The 21,759-nt window shown below is 44.8% G+C and overlaps 1 long non-coding RNA gene across 1 annotated transcript; it reads left to right on the forward strand.

Annotated features, from left to right (window-relative positions):
- Positions 1–7,706: 7,706 nt before the first annotated feature.
- LOC100836353 lies at positions 7,707–13,226 on the forward strand. Its single transcript, XR_731617.3, has 4 exons — positions 7,707–8,177; positions 8,822–8,944; positions 9,996–10,260; positions 12,897–13,226. It is a non-coding gene; the product is annotated as an uncharacterized LOC100836353 (long non-coding RNA).
- The last annotated feature ends 8,533 nt before the right edge of the window (positions 13,227–21,759 follow it).

The raw sequence follows: 21,759 nt of genomic DNA on the forward strand, positions 1-21,759 counted from the left end.
ACAATATAAAAGATCGACCAAGCTTTGTTTGTCTTGAGACACAAACAATAAGGATAGCAATGAAGAACATTCATTTACCAGAGCAAAGAGTAACAAGAGAAAATTATTCCCGTTTAAAAAAATCATGTAATATGATACTCCAATGTATTGGTGAACAAAACGTGTATCTATGTACTATATAACTCTTTTTACCTTCAGGGTTGTCTGCTTGTCTTGCTCTATTGAAATATTTATAAGCAACTCCCCAGTGCAACTGTGTACTTATAAGATCAATTTACGCAATGTCGACAGAGTTATCAAATCATGACAAACATGAAATAAATACTAACATAACAGCATGGAAGAGAATAATGAGAAAATTTTACCGTAGGGAGCTACGAATTTACTAATGCATTTCACACATGCTGTCTAAGTATCTAGGTTCTTGTAATTTCTCTGAGGTGACTCAGAACAGCTAATATTTACCATTCCTATCGTGCTCCTTAAAAATCTTTGTTGACTTTGAACATAGTTTTCGATCATGAATTGCATCTTATGATTGGCAACGATAACTCACTGACGAAGTGACAAGAAGGAACAGAACAAACTATTATCTTAAGGAATCCCAGCAAACAATATCTTCTGTAACATAAGTACTTCCAAAAGGTATATATGCCCACAAAATTATGATGTATGTTCTGTTTCAATCAACTGAGGTTTTTGAATTCAATAGCCTATCTTAATTCAACAAGCAGGGGGCATGATTTGCCGGTCAAAGAAAAGCAGGGAGCATGATTCCATCCATTTACACTATAATGGTGAGTATAACGGCTATAGCAATATATGCCAGACTAAATGTTCCTAAAGTTTCTTCCGAGGACTTGGAGCTAGATGGTAATGATGCACACAAATTGTTCCTCAAGCATACTTTTTTTCTTCCAAAAATGGAAGCTTTTTTATTGATCTCAAAGAGTATCATACCCCCGGCCTCTGCGCCGAAACGCACACAGCCACACAAGTACGAAATAAAACTAAAAAATTATACCGAAAGAAAAATAACATCTCTAGACATTCTCAATTCGCAGACTAGACCGCCACCCATTGTGGTAAAAAAAGTCCCTGACCAATTGCTCCAAAGTGTTGCACGCCATCAAAGCCAGTTGGTGATCCACTGGTTTGAAGAGAGTAGACCAAGTGCGGAGCCAATGAGTGGACGAATAGAAGAGCTGCATTGGAGAAGTTAAATTCATTCTATTAAAAACAATATCATTTCTACAAAGCCAAATTGCCCAACATAAAGCAGCCGCCCCAACCATGAGAAGCGGTCTAAATCTTAGATTAACCCCCCGTAACCAGGACCCAAACATATGAGTAACATCACGAGAGGGGAAAAGATTAGAAGTTATTTGGACCATTGACCACACAAGGCGAGAGACACGACACCGAAAAAAGGTGCGTAATAGTCTCATCGTCATGACAGAAAATACATTTTTGACTTTCCTTCCAATTCCGCTTTAACAGGTTGTCTTTAGTTAATGTGACCCCCCCGCCGCAAGAACCAAAGGAAAATTTTATTTTTTAAAGGAACCTTTAGTTTCCATAACCCGTCATTGGCAATCGGGACATCAGAATGCCTGGTACATTGATTTGACCGAAAACACGCCATTGAGATGCAGATTCCATCGGAACTCGTCTTGTCCAGGGGATAGGGTCACATAAATAAGGCGATTAAGGATCTCAGTCCAGGCAACCAAGTCCAGGCAACCAATTTGGGTCCAACTAGGCTACGCCTGAAAGACACATTCGGAGGAAAGGAAGCGAGAACCTAAGCCAAGGTGTCACTCTTATTTCGCACAATGAGAAATAGGGCCGGATATTGCTCTCGGAGGGGCCGACCCCAGCCAAGAATCCTCCCAAAATCTCACTTGAGAGCCGTCTTTAATAGTGAACGAGCCAAAACGAAAAAAAAACCCGTTTGGCTTTCACTAGACTTCCCCAAAAATGGGAATCACCTGGTTTCCATTCAACCTGAGACAAAGCCTGTGAACAAATGTACTTATTACGTATCAAGTCCTGCCACATACCGTCCTCATACAAAAGTTTGAACAACCATTTGCTAAGAAGCGCAATATTTTTGGCGTCGAGATCCTAAATACCTAACCCCCCTTGGTCCTTCAGCCTGCAAAGGATACTCCATTTTGCGAGGCTATATTTCTTTTGCTGACTATCATTATGCTAGAAAAATCTAGACCAAAAATAGTCAAGCCTCTTGAGAACTCCATGTGGAATCTCAAAGAAAGACATCATAAATATGACCATGCTACTAAGAACCGAGTTGATGAGCACAAGCCGCCCCCCCATTGAGAGGTGTTTACCCTTCCAACTCGCAAGTCTCTTCTCGAGGCGTTCTTCCACCCCCTTCCATTCAGAATTTCGCAATTTCCGATAATGGATTGGGATGACTAGGTAACAAATGGGCCAAGAACCCATCACGCAACTGAACAACTCAGAGTATTGCTGGACAGAGTGCAAAGCCTCGCCGAAGCAAAAGAGTTCGCTCTTGTGAAAATTGATTTTTAGGCCCGACAACTGCTCGAAAATACAAAGCACTAGCTTCAGGTTTCGAGCCTTCTCCAAGTCATGGTCCATGAAGAGGATCGTGTCATCAGCATATTGCAAAATAGACAAACCACCATCCACAAGATAAGGGACCACTCCACCAATTAAGCCTTCATTGCGCTGTCACAATAAATATTGCAAGCATATCTGCCACAATGTTAAAGAGAATAGGGGACAGAGGATCCCCTTGCCGCAAACCTTTTCGTGTTTGGAAAAAAATTACCAGTGAAGTCATTGATCTTGACAGCCACACTCCCCCCGAGACGAAGCTCTCAATCCAAGAACACAACTTGGAGGAGAAACTCTTCATCCGTAGGGTTTGTAGAAGAAATGACCAGTTCACTTTATCCTAAGCTTTCTCAAAGTCAATTTTAAAGATCACACCACTTAATTTTGTTCGATGGAGCTCATGAATGGTCTCATGTAAAACCACTATCCCATTGAGAATATTACGACCTTGCATAAAAGCTGTTTGAGTCGGGCGAACGATTTTATCCGCCACACTATTCAAACGGTTATTAGCAACTTTCGTGAATATTTTGAATATAACATTCAAGAGGCAAAAATGTCGATACTGTTGGATGCGATTAGCATCTTTAACTTTGGGCAAAAGGGTGATTTCGCCAAAGTTGAAGCTAAACATGGGAAGAGTACCATTATGAAAATCATGGAGCATAGCCATTAAATCATCCTTGATAACCTCCCAAAAAACCTGATAGAATTCCGCCGGAAAGCCGTCCGGTCCCGGGGCCTTATTGTGTTCCATCGGGAAGATGGCTTCCCTGACCTCCTTCTCCGTAAAAGGGGCCGTGAGGAACTCATTTTCAGCCTCAGAGACCCGAGGAATGTCATCCAATCTCGAGTCAATCATTGACACAGAGCTTGGTTCTGACGGGTCAAACAATTGCCGATAATATTCAGTGATATGGTTTCTGAGAGGACCAACACCTTGGATAATATCCCCTTCGTGCTGAAGGCTGAAAATACATTTTTTCCTATGCCGACCATTGGCCACCAAATGGAAAAAACTTAGTATTATCATCACCTTTAAGTAGGTACTCAACTTTGGATCGTTGGTACCACTTAATCTCCTCTTTACGCCAAAGGCGGGCCAAATCATTCGATTGAAATTTAAGCTCAATCTCTTCATTGGTAAGGCCTTTGACCTCGGCGAGCTTATCCAATTCATCGATGATAGCTGACAAGCGAGCTTTCTCGCGCTTGTTGACACCAGTAATGTGGGCAGCCCACCCTTGAAGGTCACGGCGAACCGCTCCCAGTCTGCCGTTAAAATGTTGAGCGGTATTTTTTCCCTTGCAGGGCCTGCGCCAGACCTTCGTAGCTCGCTCCACAAAGCCCTCACGCATTAGCCAGCCAAGCTCAAATTTGAACAGGCGACGATTTGCATGGAAGGCGGCACAACCGTAGTCAAGAAGAAGAGGCGCGTGGTGATGGTCAAGACGTGGAAGGGCCTAAACTGACACGAGGGGAAATTTTTGTTCCAACTCATTAGTCATCAAGACCCTATCTAACTTCTCGAAAGTAGGATTCTGAAGATTATTTTCCCATGTAAACTGACGCCATGATAGGTCAATTTCCCTAAAGTCCAGACTGTCAATAACAGCGTTGAACAAGAAAGGCCAATGGTTGTCAAAGCGGGAGTTGTTTTTATCTTTTCGAAATCGAAGAATATTGAAATCCCCACCAATAAGCATAGGGAAAGGATTACTTCGACACGCATTAACTAATTATTTTAAGAAAGATGCTTTGAGTTCATTTTGAGAGGCACCATACACCGCCATAAGACTCCATTTGAAGCCATCAGATAGTGTTTTAAGATGGAGTTTCATGTAGAAATCACCACCAAACACATCCAAAACTTCAAACACCGCAGAATTCACCCCAAGTAAAATACCTCCCGATCGGCCCCGAAGAGGAATAGAATGCCACTCAAAGTCTAACCCACCAGCAAAATGAGTCAAAACAGGACGAGGGAAATCCTTTTTACCTGACTCTAGAAGGGCCACAAAATCTAGACCATGATCCCTAACAATCTCAGCGATATACCCATGTTTAGCCAAGTCACCAAGACCTGCTATTTCAGAAAACGCCTTTCATGAGGAAACAACTTGGGGTGATTTTAGATTGTTGCCCATTTTATTATCATGTCGTTTTTTAGAACGTGAACTCTTAGACTTAGATTTACGAGAAGAGGCCTTAAGGTCGCTTAAAAAAACACCCAAGTCCTCCTCGTCAAGACCCACATCCGACACCTCTTGTACAACATGCTTGAGAAGGTGTGCATCATAAACCTTATCCTCATCCATCTCCAAGTCCTCATCACCACCACTCGGGAGAGAGGAATTAGAAGAACCAGGAGACAACTTTAAACTATCAATTTCCATACATTTTAAAGCTTTAACCGAAATATCTACCTCAAGCCTATTAGTACCCAAAGAGACACCAATATTTCTAGCAGTAGAGGAAATAAAAGACAACCTCATTGGACGGGATGGCGGAACAAACCCCAAAAATTGTCTTATTTGGTAAGGTTATAAATTACCAAATAAGACAGGAATAGAGTAAATATTCGCCCGCGAAATCCTTATTGAATTAGAATACTTTACCGCAATTCAATAATTCAATAAATTCAATAAAAGTAAAAAGAAAGATATTTTTTTAAGAAGGATTACGTTAAAAATAGAATATAGATAAATAGACAGGTGAAAGTGAAGCGATAGATAAAACAGAAGGCGAAGGCGTACCAGGGGGAGTGTCGAGGTTCCGCGAAGCTGCGCAACGCATCGCCTTTGAAAGAGTGTCCTCGTCCGCAGGAATCATGCCGGATGGGAGCGGTGTGTTGGTACGCTCACTCCTCCGCAACATCGGTGAGGACTGCGGCGGAGAGCCCAAAGACGCAGCCGCAGCAGCCAAAGGAGGAAGTGACACAGCAGCGGCCGACGACGGAGGAGCAACACCACGTGCCCTTGGTGCAGCCACGGAATATTGAGCCGCGGGGCTTCTAGCGGCAGCCGCAAAAGCCACAGGGCCAGCTGCCCTGCTGGGTGTCGTAGTAGCAGCGACGGGTGAATGCACACCGCACTACCAGCAGCAGCAACAAGGCCTTGGCCAGCCCTACCATGCATGGGCACACCACCCGAAGTCGCAGCAGCACGTGCCTCACTAGCACAAGCAGAACCAGCAGCCACCACCTTCAAAGCATCCCGTGATGGGGATGAAAAAGGGGCGGACACCACTTCTGAAGAAACACCAGCCGTGACCAGCAAGCACGGCACAGCCGCGACGCCAGAACCCGAAGGACTCGACGTGGCAGCGAAGCGATCGAGGCCGCAGCGCAAGCGGTGTGACCGCCCAGTCTGAGAAGTCCACCTCCACACCGGGAGAAACCACAAACCGTGCCGAGTGCATGTGAGAAGGTGAAATCTGAATATTATTGGAAGCCGACTTATCCGAGCCAGCATTTTTTGCCCTCTTATTCTGAGAATGCTTACCCTCGTCGTCCCGCTCATGAGACTTATTGTTTGGCTCGTCATCACGCTCCATAGGAGTGGGAGCAACCGAAGGGTCATACTGAAAATTATCTGGTTCTCGCGAATACTTAAGCACATACCCAACCTTGGCCACGGCGACATCCACCTCAACCGGAAAGAGCGTTGGGTCCAATATTGTTACCTGAATACGGATTATCTCTCTCTTCTGAAAGTAAAGCATGTCCATGGCTTCTGTAACGCTAATGACCGAACCAACCGCCCACATCCCTAGAAAATGTTTCAAGGATTGGGGAACACTTTTGACATGAACCCAGATCGTGTGCAAGTGGAAAGCGGGGGGAACCTCGTCGGGATTCCACTCACTAAATTCCAACGAGACCTTCTAGGCCTTCAGCCGAATTTTCAAATTAGCCACCTGCTGAAGCTCCTCTTGTGAGGGAAAAGCCACCACCAAGGCATTATTGCCGTGGGGGCTTGCCTCCCAAGTCCAGGAACTCCGAGCAGGGATCATGCGACGCAATTTCGCCTCAAGCACCTCTGCTGAGATGGTGCCCCCCGAAACCGAAACCAGGGCGGTAGGCGGTATGCTAGGAGCAACCCCATTACCAACCATTGCTTCTTCAGGAATCTGAGAAAAACCCATCTTATCACCGCCATAGCCACATAGCCGAGACGGGGCATCTTCAAAATTGGGCAGCGGACTTCGGTATGATCATGTTTATCACAAACTGAACAATACACATCATTTGGACAATCTTTAATCACATGCTCTTTAGACTTACACCTCCAGCGGACCATCTTCTTCTTCTTTTCCTTGGCACCCACAACACACAACAGCTCCTTGACGACCATCCACAGGAGCCGGCTGCGGGGGCGAAGGCTGCGGTGGAGGGTGACCCTGCAACGCCTGCGAACTGGACGGAGCCCAGCCTTGCACGCCCCGCGGTCCAGCTCCCGCGCCGAAGGAGAAATTACAAGGTAATCCGCCGTTTCCCGCAATTCTTTTTATCTTTGTTGTTGGAGAAAAACTAGGAGAAAAAAACAAGTAGCTACCTGGTCTCTTGCTCTGTCTCCGGCGACTTGTCCATCCCCAGCAACTCCTCCGCCTCGCCACCCGTCCTTCTTCTGCGACCCATGCATGGCGGCGGGCCGGTGGCGGCACTAGCTCGCGTTAGACAGCAGCTCGTTGCTCGCTCGGCACTGTTGTTCAAGGGCGGTAGCTCCCAGTCCCATCCCACCACGAGCGCCTGGCGGCTGCACGTTCTTAAGGCAAGAACAGGAGATTCATCCCCAAACACAGGCACTAAACGAAGAACCATACGATTCCAATATGAAGGATCAGACCTGTGTATGCACCCGCAAAAACAAATTAGAATGTGTATAAATATTATTTCGAAGAGACAGAGAAAGTAGTCACGCATTTTTCTCCCGCCCTGTGTATCTTTTGCTAGCGCACAGGCGTCCAATTCATGTGTGGAAACCAGTCAATTTCTGTACCGTCGGATCGAAGCATCAAGATACGTGCGCTGTGCATTCTTCTTTCTCTCTTTGGCCTCCGACCTCTTCTGGTTCTTCGCATTCGGCGCTTGAGAGGAGGGTGTGGGTGGGGTCTGGGGATCCAATTGGGGAGGGGCCGGAGAACCGATTTTGCTCGCCGGAGTCTGCTCGTGTACCCCCGTCAGGTGATGTCTCCCTTCATTTCTGGTGTCCCCTGTCCTCCCTCCGCCGTGCGGCCGCGACCGCTCCTTCTCGACGGAGATGGCGAGGGCGAGCGGGGCGCACCCACCGGGAGACCCTAGAGGCGGCGCCGGGGTTCGTCTACGGGCTTGTCCTCCGTCACCTCAACTCCTCCCGCTCCGGCTCGCCCCGCAAAGTAGATCACTTCCGCGCGGTGAGTTTCTCTGGCCGCGTTGAACTCGGTAGGTTGCGCATTTCGTTTTGCTCCCACAGTTGATTTTTGCTTGCTTTTTCGGGGCGGATGTGACGAAGCAAATGCAGCAGAGGCGGGCGTTTCCCCTTCGATTTCCCTCTGACTGGTCCATGGCGGAGTATGCTCCCTCGCATCCGGTGAGTTTTGCTTGCTCGTATACTCACCGGCGACGATTTTTGCGGCGGATGGGGGTGTTTGATTCGGCCTTTGCATGCTTGTCCTTGTGTCATAGCACGAACTAGAACAACATCTAGGGGGTAGGTGTTGTTTTGTAACGGGTATCCATGGGTCCCCCGCCCCGCTGATGATTGGTTTGCTTCATTTTTGTGGCGTTATGTGATTCAGATTCAGATAGTTGCTGGTTGCACGTATGGCAGTGTATTTCTGTGTTTCAGATTTGAATTGACTGCTGCGCATATTGTTTGGGTATCGAGATTTTTTACATTTTTTGTAGAATTGTATTGGCTATTTTTTGCCTGCTGTCCACAGAAAACTATGGGCCGTAACTGTTTTGTTTAGTTCAAATGCTAGAGAGTGTGTGTGCTATGGAGATAGTTCTCTTCTCCATAGCTCAGACACCATATGAGTTTTGGAAGTTGACTGAGAGTACAACCTGCCATAGAATGCTTTAAACTCTGCATATATGTGTGTTATCAATTTTAGTTTTTGCCTGTTCAAGAAAGTGTGCCCTTTTTCTTGTCTATACTAATAGCTTTTTACTAATGCCTATAAGGGGAGCAGCTGTAGCACTAATTTTGTTTTTTGTCTATACTGAGAGTAGGGTGCATTGTTACCTGATCTGGGAGGTGGGGATTGCCTCCAATCTTGCTGCAGCCACAGAGGGAGATAAGAACAAGGGAGGCAAGGGAGGAAGCGAAACACATCCTTGCGCCTGCTTGCTGAGGTTAGTATGGCTTGATCTTGCCGCCCCCTTGGATTTTTTCTTCTTTCTCTTCTCTTCTTCTCTAGTCTCTGCCAGCCGCCATGCCCCTCGCTGCTGTTATACGTGTTGTGGAGCTGTGTTCCGCCTCAATGTTCTTTCTTCCATTTGTCTAGGGTTCCGTATTACAGGTTGTATAGTTATTAATTGGGTCGTGCCTTGTTAAATCGGCTTGTTATTTAATGGGCATCTCCAGTTCATTATTGGGCCAACTGTTATGTTTGTCTCTCTCTGTATATGTCCCTCTATATTCAGAACTTGTAATTCAAATCTTTTTCAAAACTTTTAGATACAATATATTTCTACTTTGCTCAATTTCAGCACCGGCCTTTTACAATTGTACCACTGAATTTAAGCAATTCCAGTTGCACATTTATGCAATTGCAATTCCCCTGGTAGGATTCCTTTTTTCGTAGTTTTTGGTCTCTGAATGTGTGATCAAAATATACGCACTGCAGTAGCTTGTAGCCATTGGTAGTCTGGGCTTGTTCATGCCCGTTACTGGTTTTTTATTGTGTGATTTGACGTCTGGCTCAGCTGCAGTAGTGTAAATTAATTTCAGTTCTAGATTACTGTTTGATGATCTCCCATTCATTAGAGTAAGTGGTTAATGTCTTTCTTGCAGTCCTATCACAATCTTTTTGGCAGTGCAAATCTAGAATTAACTAGCTATGTTGTTCTTTTTGGCAGACCATTCATTTCCATTGTATAGCCCAATCCAAAATAGGTAGAGTCCAATAGACAATCAGCCCAAATTATGGGCGGATGTGCACTGCATTATTACTACAGCAACTAAAATTGAGCCAAAGTGCATGTTCTGGCTGTAGCCGGCCATTCTCATGTAAAGATCATCTTTTGGTGGTAGCCGGCCACTCAGAATCTGAATTTAGACTTCTGTTTTTTTTTGCTGTAGTGCTAGTTTACGATTGTCTGCCGTATTTTTTGCACTGCCCCCCTGAAAAGAGATGACTATTTTGTCTAACTTCACCACTTCATTTTGCAATTTTTTGTGCAGATATTTACTATGAGCGGGAAGGGCGGCGGTGGCGACAGCGCGAGTGAGAATGGCGAGGTGGGTGACTTTGGCAAGTCGCTCCACTTGTCGCCACACGCCGCGCTCGCCGTCGCCATTGGAATCGTCATTTTCTGCGTGGCGGTGGTCATCATCGGATTCTGCTGCGCAGTCGTGAGGAGTTGGCAGTGGGAGAGGAATCTCGGGGCAAAAGTCCACCACCGAGATGATGGAGGACAGCAGGACCATGCTGGCGACGCATAAAAAGGTAATCTCTTTCCCTATGTTGAATTTTTGCCCACAAGAACCAACATGTATTTATACAGTTTTAGTACCAGTAAACAGCAGGTTCCCTTAAATGTTTACCAGTAAAATCATTGTAGTTTGATGTTTTGAGTGATCCTACAATATTTGAGTGTACATGGAGTTGTTCAGCAATAGAGAACAGCTCAGCGTTAGGTGTATTAAGAACAGAGTTGATAGTACCTTTGGGATTCAAGTTTTTCTTCAGAGCCAGCTCCTTAGCTTTGTCCATGATAGTACTGCCCCCTGAGGCCTGAGTTTCTTGTGAATATTGTCTTCAGCTTGCTTCCTTAGCTCCTCCTCAGTCATTACTGTAATGGGTTTGGAGTATGGGTCCTCTCCCCTCTTTGCTTTCTGTACCCTGGTTTCCAGATCTTGTGAAGATTCATAATTGACTTCCTCATTGTAGACATCATTGATAGGATCCACCACCTCTAGGTCATGAGGATCCTCCAAGTCCACATTCACATCATCACCAGACACCTCCTCACTTAAGGTCTTTTGCTGATCATCAACATTGGCAATCTCCTCAAGCACAGGAACCACCTCTTTGGTTTGCAAACTTGTCAGAGCAGCAGCATATGCTCCCTGCTCCACTTGCTTCAATTAAGCGGCCAATCTCTTGTCCAGCTCAATTTGAATGATATTGTCAATGTCCTCCTTCAGTAATCTGTTCTCAGAGCCAATCCCTTCCTGTGTGCTCACAATATACTGGCTAGAGCTAGGACCAGCCAAAGCTTCCAACCTTGGTCGTTTTGGATCATTGTGCATGTCAACTGTCCTTTGTTCACACCTGGGGAGGTCTAGCCAGAGATGAAAAACACATTGGATGTTGTGCCTTTAATGGCTGCTCGACAGGCATAGTCGAAGGGGCAAAAAGATATGCTGCCTGGTGTGCATCGTGCGCAGCTTTGGTGAAGCCGCGTCCAACCCAACGAGCAAACAAACAAATGGGGTCCTACAATGTTTAGGTACATGTCTTCTTTATAACAAACAAGAAAAAAAATTAAAATCCATGCATGAAATTGATACCAATGATAAACTATGCGTGAAACTGTTACTACTGATTTACCATGACTGGTGCCTACTGTCTCTCTCCATATGAGTCTATTCTATCAGAAAAATATATCTTATATTTGTTTAATAGCAAGAAGTGTCTATAGATTAGCTAGCCTGAATGGGCCACAGCTGGAACAATATAGTTTGCAATAACCCAGTCGATCCTATCAGGTACTCAATACAAGTGCACACGCAAAACAAATAAGGTTTTTGACTGCGCTTGAATTTAGGTAAGTATACGGACACACAGGAGTAGACATTGAGACCTACATTTATGAAATAGATATAGAAGTTCCATCCAGCTAGTTTGTCAGTACATGTTTGCATGGTTTTCAAAGCGTCGCCTAGTCGATGCTTAGGCGTCGAAGCGCCCAGCGATGTCAAGGCGTCGTTCTTGCCTTAGAATTCGGACTAAAGTGTCCTGGGGCGTCGCCTAGGCGCTGAAATCGCCTCTTCCCTTGTTTCTGGACGCTTGCGGGAAACAGAAATAGGCGGGAGAAGAAGAGAAATTGGAGGGAAAACAGAGTCGGGAGAGAGAGGGGAACACACCAGTGGTTCCAATCGAGGGGAAAAGAGAGAGAGAGAGAGAGGAGCTCTCTCCTCTCAGCGGCCATGAAGCTTCCTGCCAGATCCCATCCTCCTCCGCCGGCCTCTCCCTCTCCGGCATGGGTGGATTTACAGTGCAGGCACCTAGGGCACGTGCCTGGGCTTCGTGCCGCCGCCTGCCGGAGCTCCGGTGGCCTCTCGCAGCAGATCCCTGGCCCTGGAGCCACGTGTGCCCTTGAAGACGAAGGAGTCCGACCCGTTTCTGGCGATATGCCTCGTGTTCGATGGATCTGTTCGATTCCCAGCCTTTCTGGGCCTTCCTTTGGCAGTTGGGCCTTGGGCCTGATCAGTTGTGCCCAGGCCATATTAGTTACCCTAGCGCTTTGCAAAAATTGACTTCGCGCTTAGAGCGCCTGGACGCTTTAAAAGATTACACTGATCATCTAATATTATATGTTTTTCCTGTCTGATTTGAGAGGTATTACTCCTTGCAGCACATAGGTAAGAAGATTATTTTGATCCTTGTGGAACATATAATATTACGTCAACTCCGATCTTGTTATGGCTTACCGTAGAGAGTTCGATCTGTTATATCAGTTTGCTGAATCATATACGTGTGTTCAAAACTTTTGATATATGGGATCACAAGTCATGCCAGTTACCTTTGTTTTATAAATCTCTCATTTTCGATATTATTTGGTTACTGCTTGTATCCTAAGCATGTGTTACATAAGTTCTTGCTGGATTTGTTGAAGATCTGTACATAAATATCGCTACAAGTCACCAGTACTAGGCGACATTATAATGTATACAATACCTTAATTAACGGAACTTCAAAGAGGATATGAAAGTTGAATGCTGTCATCATTCCACGTGCAGCTAAACATATTTGTTTGCTTAATTCCATTCATTGCATGCTATGGTGATGAGCACTTCAGATTAATAATGGCATAACAAATAGTTGATCAACCTAACCTAACCTTTTCTCATTTGTAGGTTTTGCATTTGGAGGCAGTAAACAAGAGGCAGCAACTCCATAACTTGCGGAAAGCTTGTAAGATTTCTTAGTGACCCTGTAAAAATAGATCATTGTCAACCATCGAGGGAACTTTCTGGTGATTAATTAGATCCATAAGTTTTCATCTGTTCTTTGTCATATTCACCTTAATAGCTTTGTGTTATCAACCAGGAAAAGATCCTGCAGAAAAGGATGTTATTAACAGGAAAGTGTCCTAGTAAAAACGAAAAATTTCTGGGACTACACTTTCTCATCCACATTTTAGCTTTTCCCAGAGTTAATGACACTTTCCCTTTTTAAATTTCAAAGGTCTGGAGCATGAGCATTTTAGCATTCCAATTTAAACTACTTTCTGACATTCCTTTGAAACGTTGGACGATATTACTTTCTATTCACTTCATAAGAGAACTCCTATGATATAATATGCATTAGAGGGAATCAAAATATCAAATACATGTGAGGCCTCCCTGAGATTACTTGTCCAGACTACACAAGCTTTGATACTAAACCTCTCTAATATGTGATGATAATGGTAAATGACATGTATAGAGTATTAGAGTAACCCTAGCATGGATGGTGTAAAGTGAATATTGTTGACTGCAGCATTTTTTTTAATGAAACAACATAATATGTATTTATTGCCAAGAGTCAAAACGGGGTTCGACCTGGAAATTACACCGAGGAACACAGAAAAAAGGACGCTAGCAGTAGAGAGGACAGGAGAGCAGTGAGCACAACAAAAAGTGTGATGATAATGAGTGTTTGTTTGTACCCCAAAGTTGAAAGGACTAACCAGAGATAAAACGTAACGATTTACTGTAGGTTACTTTAGCTGAGTACAAGTGTATAAAATTAGCTCAGTGCCTTCCATGTGGAGCTCTAGACTCTGCAAATGGTCTACATCTTCTTTTTTTTCGAGCTCTAGACTCTGCAAATGGTCTACATCATGTGGCATCTTACGGAAGAAGCAGAAATTTTAGGGAATTAGTTTTAGGGATGCTAGAGATGCTCTGATGCAGTTCAAAGAGGTTTACTAAAAACATGCATACTGATCAGTCCTCCTACGCCAATGATTTTACCGCAAGTCATGCAGGGTGCGTTTGGTTTATTAGCTCAGCTAGCTTAGCCAAGCCAGGCTACACTAGCCTAGCTGAGCTAAAGCTTACGGAGGCAAGACTCAATGTTTGGTTCTATCTAGCCTGCTAGTTCAGAACGTGAATAAAATAGTAAGATTTGACTGGTCAAACTTTAACTATCACATGATGCGGTTGTTCTTTTTCAGCTTTCGCTCGCTTGCCGCCGTGAGCGAGCCAAATCGGCTCTCCTCCGAGAGCAAGGATTTGGTGGCAGTTGCTGACTAAATTGCCATCAAAAGCAAGAATATCTTATCAGTACCAAACGCTTAGCCTTGCCTGGCATGGCTAGTTTTTGCTTTGCTGTAGATCCAAAGGCACCCGCAGTTGCTGCCTCAAGCTTGCTGCCTCCCCATGCCAAGCCAGAGAGGTTAAGATGAAGAAGTTCGATTATGAGAGACCTCCTGCTCCTGTATCCGTGTTCTGTAACTAAATGGGTGATCACAGAGAAAAGTGATCATGCAAGAAGCGACTGTACTATTATTGCTGCAGTCTACCAACGCTGTTCAGGGTACCAATGAACTGTGTTATCATCTTTTTGCTTGCTGGTTTTTTCAATTAGACAAAACAGTTATTTTTATCTCGAAAATGGCAGTGATTAAACATGTGTGTTCTTACCTTGATAGATCGACAGAGCTTCGAGAATAGCTCGTGAAGACAACACGAGTAACCAATCGAGCCCTCGCTTGACAGAGTATCATTTAACCTGGTATCTTCACGAGATTATCAGACCTTTTCGTTAGTTGATCACTCCTAACAATAGGAAACCGTCATGACCTACAACTCCGCCTGTGAACCATCTTCCTGGGCCGGACTACGTTTTAGATGGGCCTTCGTGGGGATCGCCCGGCCTGCGATGCGAGTGCTCCTCCTCATTCCGGTATCTGCGATTTAGACTCGCTAAAAAAAACAATTTTGATCTCAGAAACAAATATACCCCGTCGAGCGTGGAGCGTGGAGCCGCATCGGTTTCAGTTTCAATTTCAATACGCTTGCACTTCCGCACCTTTTCGTTCACCACCACAAATCAACGTCTTCCCCGGCTCCGGCCGCACGGGACAGCCCCTAGGGTGAGATCCTGATCTATATTAACATTTGATACCACGTACCGGACTAATTTGTACGACATGCCGTTTAGCTTGTTTGTCGGGGTGAATAATCATTTTCAGAGCATGTGGTGATGGTTCGAAATTGCATTGGGTGTTATTACTGGATTGAATGGGAGGTTAGCTCCACGTATAAATACTGCGAGAAGTTAGATGGATAAGAATCAACCAGAGAAAGAAAGTAGCAGGGGGGCTGTGCGTGCGCTCAAGCGGCCGAGCGGCAGGTTCATGTCCCGGTGGAACCATGATCCTGAGCGCCGCATTCATGAATCTTGTACACCTGCGTATGCCCGTTCTTACGGCCGTGACAGGTCGAAAGATAAAATTTATAAAAAAAAGGAAGAGACGGCAGAAAGATAAAGGCTTTAATATTTGGTGGAAAAAAAAAGGATGATGTTATTTATAAGGACTGCGCTACTTGCGCCAGCCCCGCAGCCCGCCCGCTCACGCCAGCCCAACAACGCGCCAACTCATGCCAGCCCAGCAGCGCGCCCACACACAGCCGAGACTTGAGCCCCACGACATCGCCCATTATCGTCCAACCAGATCTCGTCTCCCCCCATCTTCTTCCTCAAGACAGGCAGAAGACATTGTAGAGGGATAGAGGAGGGAAAGCCATGGGTATCACATGCCCTTAAGCAGTTTTTGGATTGGATTTTCAACAAGGGATAGAGGTAACCAACCACTACTCAATCTAGAAATGAACACCCCCTGGCAACTAGATTCAACATGTCCACGTGCAGAAAAAAGGGGGTTCATCATGTTCCCAGTTCACCAAATTCATAACACTTGAAGCGACCGCGTCCATATAGGGTTCGATCTCTGTGCTTATTGTGCTAGTCCCTGGATCGACTCACTAGCACACACGGTTCAAGATGAAATATTGAGAAACAAATGTCAAGTAATTTATTACATCGTCTTTATCCAGAACTTTAAAGTACTTACAACTTCGCATAATCACACGGGTTAGCACTGAAAATAACATAAATTGTTTGACAACGGAAAACGAAGAAAAATACGAGCCAATTCAACACCACAGAGAGAGCATGTTGGAATGCAGACTCGTGACCCAACACAACGTAATCTTACTCATCGTCGGAATTACCTGCAACATTTAAAGGTTGCAGCCACTAGGGGTCAATACATTGAATGTATTGTCAAGTTCACCGAGGGTTATAACAATACCTAAAAAATATATGCAGTATTGGCTAGGTGGAGTTTAGGCTTTTTGGCGTGGAAGCATAACAAAATTTTAACCTACTACAATTGATGTTAAGGTAGAATTTATCTATTGAACATTGGGTAGATACACCGATGCTCCTATTAAACTATTGGACACCCGGTAGACACACCGATGCTCCTAACCCAAGTTCCTCCCAGTAAATTTTATTATGAAATTTGAATGAGCGAGATCTTCCTTACAGTTTCCAAATCTAGCTGCTCATAATTGTCCATAACCGGGGACACGGCTAAGTACTTAGTTTGACACTCTCGAGAGGTGGTACACTTTACCCACAAGAAACCGACGGGTTAATCCATTGTTGTCCTCAGGGTAGAATAGCAACGGCGTCGATTACGAAATTTTCAGAAGTAATTTCCTAGACCACGAAAGAATTATGCTCCCACCTACACGGCTACATCAATAAAATTCTTCGGGCCTAGGTTCATACGACTTACTCTATCTCGCCAGAGCACATTTAGCATGTGGTTGTACTGGAAGCAATTAAACAGGAATCTAGTCCAGTCTCTGGTTACCCTGGGTGGCATTCCACAATTGCGACGCAGGCGCTCCCATAGATATGGAGAGATGACTCATAGACATGGACCCATAGAAATGGACCCGAAGTCGCATACATCCGAAATACTCAAAGCCGCCCACCCAGTATGATTCATTATTAGTTGTTTTTAGCCATACATCAAAAATAACTTTTACGACAACTATATTTTAGAATGAAGTGGTTCCCTCCCACGTATAATTACATAGCACAGCTAAGCGTACAACTACTGCGGTGGCTACTGGTAGAGATATGATCCCAAGGAAAATCTACACTACTAGGACAACATAGCTAGCATAAATACAATAATTTAATCCTAATGCATTCTACAAACAACACTAATGCATAAATATTTTAAAATAAGTGCGATAGTAGGAAATTCATGATCAAGGTGAAACTTGCCTTGTCCAAAGTTGTTGCTGTTCTCACACTCCTCACAATGACATGGTTCGCACTCCGAACAATCTAACGAACAAGCGTATAGCAACAATAAACAACCACACCAAACACAAAACATTCACGCAAATATGCCATGATGCTATGCAAATGATGCACTCCTATTTTGATCTCCCGTTTTATTTAACTTGTCTAGTGATTGAAACCATGTGATGAAAATTATGATAGTGTTTATAGTGTAAGCAAGGAAAAGCATAAACAATGTCAGTTTAGTCCATTTGGAAGCATAGAACAAGATAATTTTGGTGATACATGCATTTTTATGCAAAAAAAAAATTCTTTCCTGGTTCCACTAGATAGAGGGTACAACTAGGTGATTTTACAAGTGGACAATTAGTCCAAAATGGTTTTAAGTCAACTTTTGTGGAATAAAATCCAGAGTTAATCATTCTGTAATTTGGTCCTGTTCCAGATGATCAAAACCGAAAATAAACTGTGCCAAAATATTCTACATGTCATGAGGATTCCAAAAGGGTGGAGTTCATCAAATTCGGCCAAACGGTTCAAAAGTTATGAGCGTTTGAAATTACAGGGTTTTTTTCTGCAATTTCACCATTTAATTCGTCCGGGAATAAACTTTACATTTTATTACACGACACATGGCGTTCCGTGATTCGTCTGTACCGGTTCCGGGGTAAAAATAAAACGCGACTGTCAGATCTCACTTAAACGAGATGGACGGTGGGGATCGAAGGATACCCTTCGATTAAAATGTTTTAATCTCGGCCGTTCGCCGAGACCCAACGGGGGCCGGGCGTCGGGCTCACCTTCGGTGGCCGTAGGGTTCCAGCTGGGCTCCGGCGGCGGCGGCGGTTCGGGCGGGCGGCGTTGGGGATGCTCCGGTGGCCTTCGGGCATCGGGGAAGACGTCGGCGAGGGCGGCGCGACGAGGCAGAGGCGATGACGGGGACGACGTGACGAGGTGGAGACAGCGGCGGTGCCTAGGACGACAGGAAGCGGCGGCAACGAGCTCTGGTGGGTGACGTCGGCGATCTACGGAGCACGAAAAAGAAATCGTCCGCGTCAAAAGATGCGCAAAGCAACGTGGATGAAGGAAAAGTAGAGCTTCGGGTCGATGGCTCACCGTGGCGTCGACGGCGAGCGAAAATGGCCGGCGGCCGTGGCGAACTCCAGCGAGAAATTGCGGGGCGTGGGCGCGAGGTAGAGGGAGTGGGCAGGGGGAAATGTAGAGACGAGAGGGGGGGGGGGCTTTATAGTGGCGCGCGGAGTCTTAAAGATGGGCCCCACCTGTCAGTGGCCGTTGGCACGCGGGCGGGGCCGGCTGGCTGGCCGGGCTGGCGGCCGGTTCGCGCGCGCGCTCGGGGTGACTGGGCCGGTCCGTTTTCCCTTTTTTTCCTTTCCCTTTTTCTTTTCTAGTTTTCCTTTATAACTTTGGATTTTGAGCTCCAAATCAAACCAAATAAATTTCAGAAAATTTGTAAAACCATATCCTTATATGGTTCAACTCTTTGGACTGAATTCCCTTAAAAATAAAATACTCAAAATTACTTTTGCCTATAATTTTGCCTCTGGGCAATATTACTAATAATATAAAATAGTTTTTCAACTCCAAATTAAATACCAAAAATTATGGGGTAGTTTATCTATTGCAATAAACCCCTTTCTATTTCCTCAACCCTATGGGTTTGAAAATTCCAAATAGGTGTAAGGTAGGATTCAAATAGCAAAAGCCTTGATCAAGAGGTTTAAGTTTTAAATCTTTGGTTTAAGAGTGCTCAATATGCATAAATGGCATAATGCTCATGAGTGCAATGCATGATGCAAGGTTTGGAAAAATTGGGATGTTACAGACCTAACCCCCTTAAGATGAATCTCATCCCCGAGATTTCGGTTGGCTAGCAAAGACATGTGGGTGGTCTTCCCGGAGATTGTCTTCGCGTTCCCATGTAGCTTCCTCCTTGGTGTGATGGTCCCACTGTACTTTACAGAATTTGATGGTCTTGGAGCGGGTATGTCTCTCCGCTGTATCTAAAGTCCTGATTGGTCTTTCCTCATAGGTGAGGTCACTCTGCAACTGAACCTCCTCAAGCGGAACAGTATCTCTCAACGGGGTGTCGGCCATTTCGGGGTGACATTTCTTCAGTTGTGATACGTGGAACACGTTATGGACGCTTTCCAAAGCTTCCGGTAGGTCCAACTTATATGCTACTTCTCCCTGGTGTGATAAGACCCGTTACGGTCCAATGAATCGTGGAGCTAATTTTTCTTTCATTCCGAATCTCTTAACTCCGCGTATCGGTGAAACTCTGAGATACGCTCTATCACCAACCTCATAGGTAACCTCCCTACGCTTTGAGTTTGCATAGATCTTCTGTCTCGATTGTGCTACTTTCAGCCTGTCCCGAATCAGTCTGACTTTTTTCTCGGCGTCCTTTATCAGATCAGGGCCGAAAAGACTGTGGTCTCCTACTCCATCCCATAACAATGGTCTTCTGCATTTCTTTCCGTACAAAGCTTCAAACGGTGACATTCCAATGCTTGTTTGGAAACTGTTATTGTATGAGAATTTGGCATAGGGTAAATTATCATCCCAACTGGAACCATAATCTAGAGCGCAAGCTCTCAACATGTCCTCAAGGATTTGATTCACCCTTTCGGTCTGTCCATCAGTCTGCGGATGAAAAGCTGTACTAAACTCTAGTCTCGTGACTAGAGACTCATGCAGTTGGCCCCAAAATCTTGAGGTAAATTGGGTACCTCTTTCCGACACTATTTCCTTTGGAACTCTGTGTAAACACACAATCCTGGACATATAGCGTTCGCTAGCTAGGCACTTGTATATGTGGTCTTTACTGGTATGAAATGTGCAACCTTGGTCAAACGGTCAACTACTACCCATATGGAGTCATACCCTGATCTGGTTCTTGCAGTCCTGTGATGAAATCCATGCCTATCTTATCCCATTTCCATTCTGGCACAGGTAACGGTTGTAGCAACCCTGCTGGTTTCTGATGTTCAGCTTTAACCTTGTTGCATACGTCGCACAACGCGATGTACTCCGCGATGTCCCGCTTTAATCCGGACCACCAAAACTTTTCCTTCAAATCCATGTACATCTTGGTGTTTCCCGGATGAATGGAGTATGGCAAATCATGGGCTTCCTGAAGTATCAGTTTTCTGATCTCGGGGTCCTGTGGTACACAAACGCGCTTTTCAAATCATATAATTCCTTGGTCATCCTGTCGAAACCCTTTTGCCTTCTCGGCTACCATGTTCCCTTTTATCTCATCGATCTCGGAGTCACCTTTCTAAGCTTCTTTAATTCTATCCAACAGAGTGGGTTGTACTTCTAAGTTTGCGAGATAACCCTCGGGCACAGTTTCCAATCTCAGTTCCTTGATTGTTTGCTCAATTCAGGAGGCAATTCTCTAGCTGAAAGTCCGTTTAGATAGCCCTTGCGGCTCAATGCATCTGCTACCACGTTAGCTTTGCCTGGATGGTACTGAAGATTTAGGTCGTAGTCCTTGATCAGTTCCAGCCATCTTCTCTATCTCAAATTCAATTTCTTTTGAGTGAATATGTATTTCAGGCTCTTATGGTCGGTAAACAAATGACAATGTTTTCTCATGAGATAGTGTCTCCAAGTCTTGAGTGCGTGCACCACTGATGCAAGTTCCAGATCATGTGTGGGGTAATTTTCCTCATGATTCTTAGTTGCCGCGTAGCATACGCTACAACTCTTCCCCCTTGCATCAGAACACCTGCTAAACCTTGACGTGAAGCATCACAGTATACTTGGAAATCCTCATGTAGATTGGGTAAGACAAAAATGGGTGCAGACACTAATCTCTTTTTCAGCTCCTGAAAACTCTCTTCACTTTTCTCAGTCCATTCAAACTTCTTTTCCTTTTTCAAAAATTCAGTCATGGGTTTCGCTATCTTGGAAAAAATTTCGATGAATTTGCGATAGTAGCCAGCAAGTCCTAAGAAGCTGCGGACATCTCTGACGTTTTTAGGTGCCTCCCAATCGGTTACCGCTGCCACTTTAGTTGGGTCAACAGCGACTCCTGCTCATGACACGATATGTCCAAGGAAGCTGACTTCCGACAACCAAAACTCACACTTGCTGAATTTGGCGTACAGCTTGTGTTCTCTGAGTTTCTCCAGAATCAAACGCAGGTGTTGCTCATGTTCCTCCTTGCTCTTAGAGTAAATCAGAATATCGTCGATGAATACGATGACGAATTTTTCTAAATATTCCATGAACACATTGTTCATCATATTCATGAAATGTGCGGGAGCATTGGTCAAACCAAACGGCATCACCGTGTACTCAAATAAGCCATACCTAGTGGTGAATGCTGTCTTGGGTATATCTGCCTCTCGAATTTTTAACTGAAAATATCCTGAT

This window comes from Brachypodium distachyon, chromosome 3 (assembly GCF_000005505.3).
Source record: "Brachypodium distachyon strain Bd21 chromosome 3, Brachypodium_distachyon_v3.0, whole genome shotgun sequence".
NCBI lineage: Eukaryota > Viridiplantae > Streptophyta > Magnoliopsida > Poales > Poaceae > Brachypodium > Brachypodium distachyon.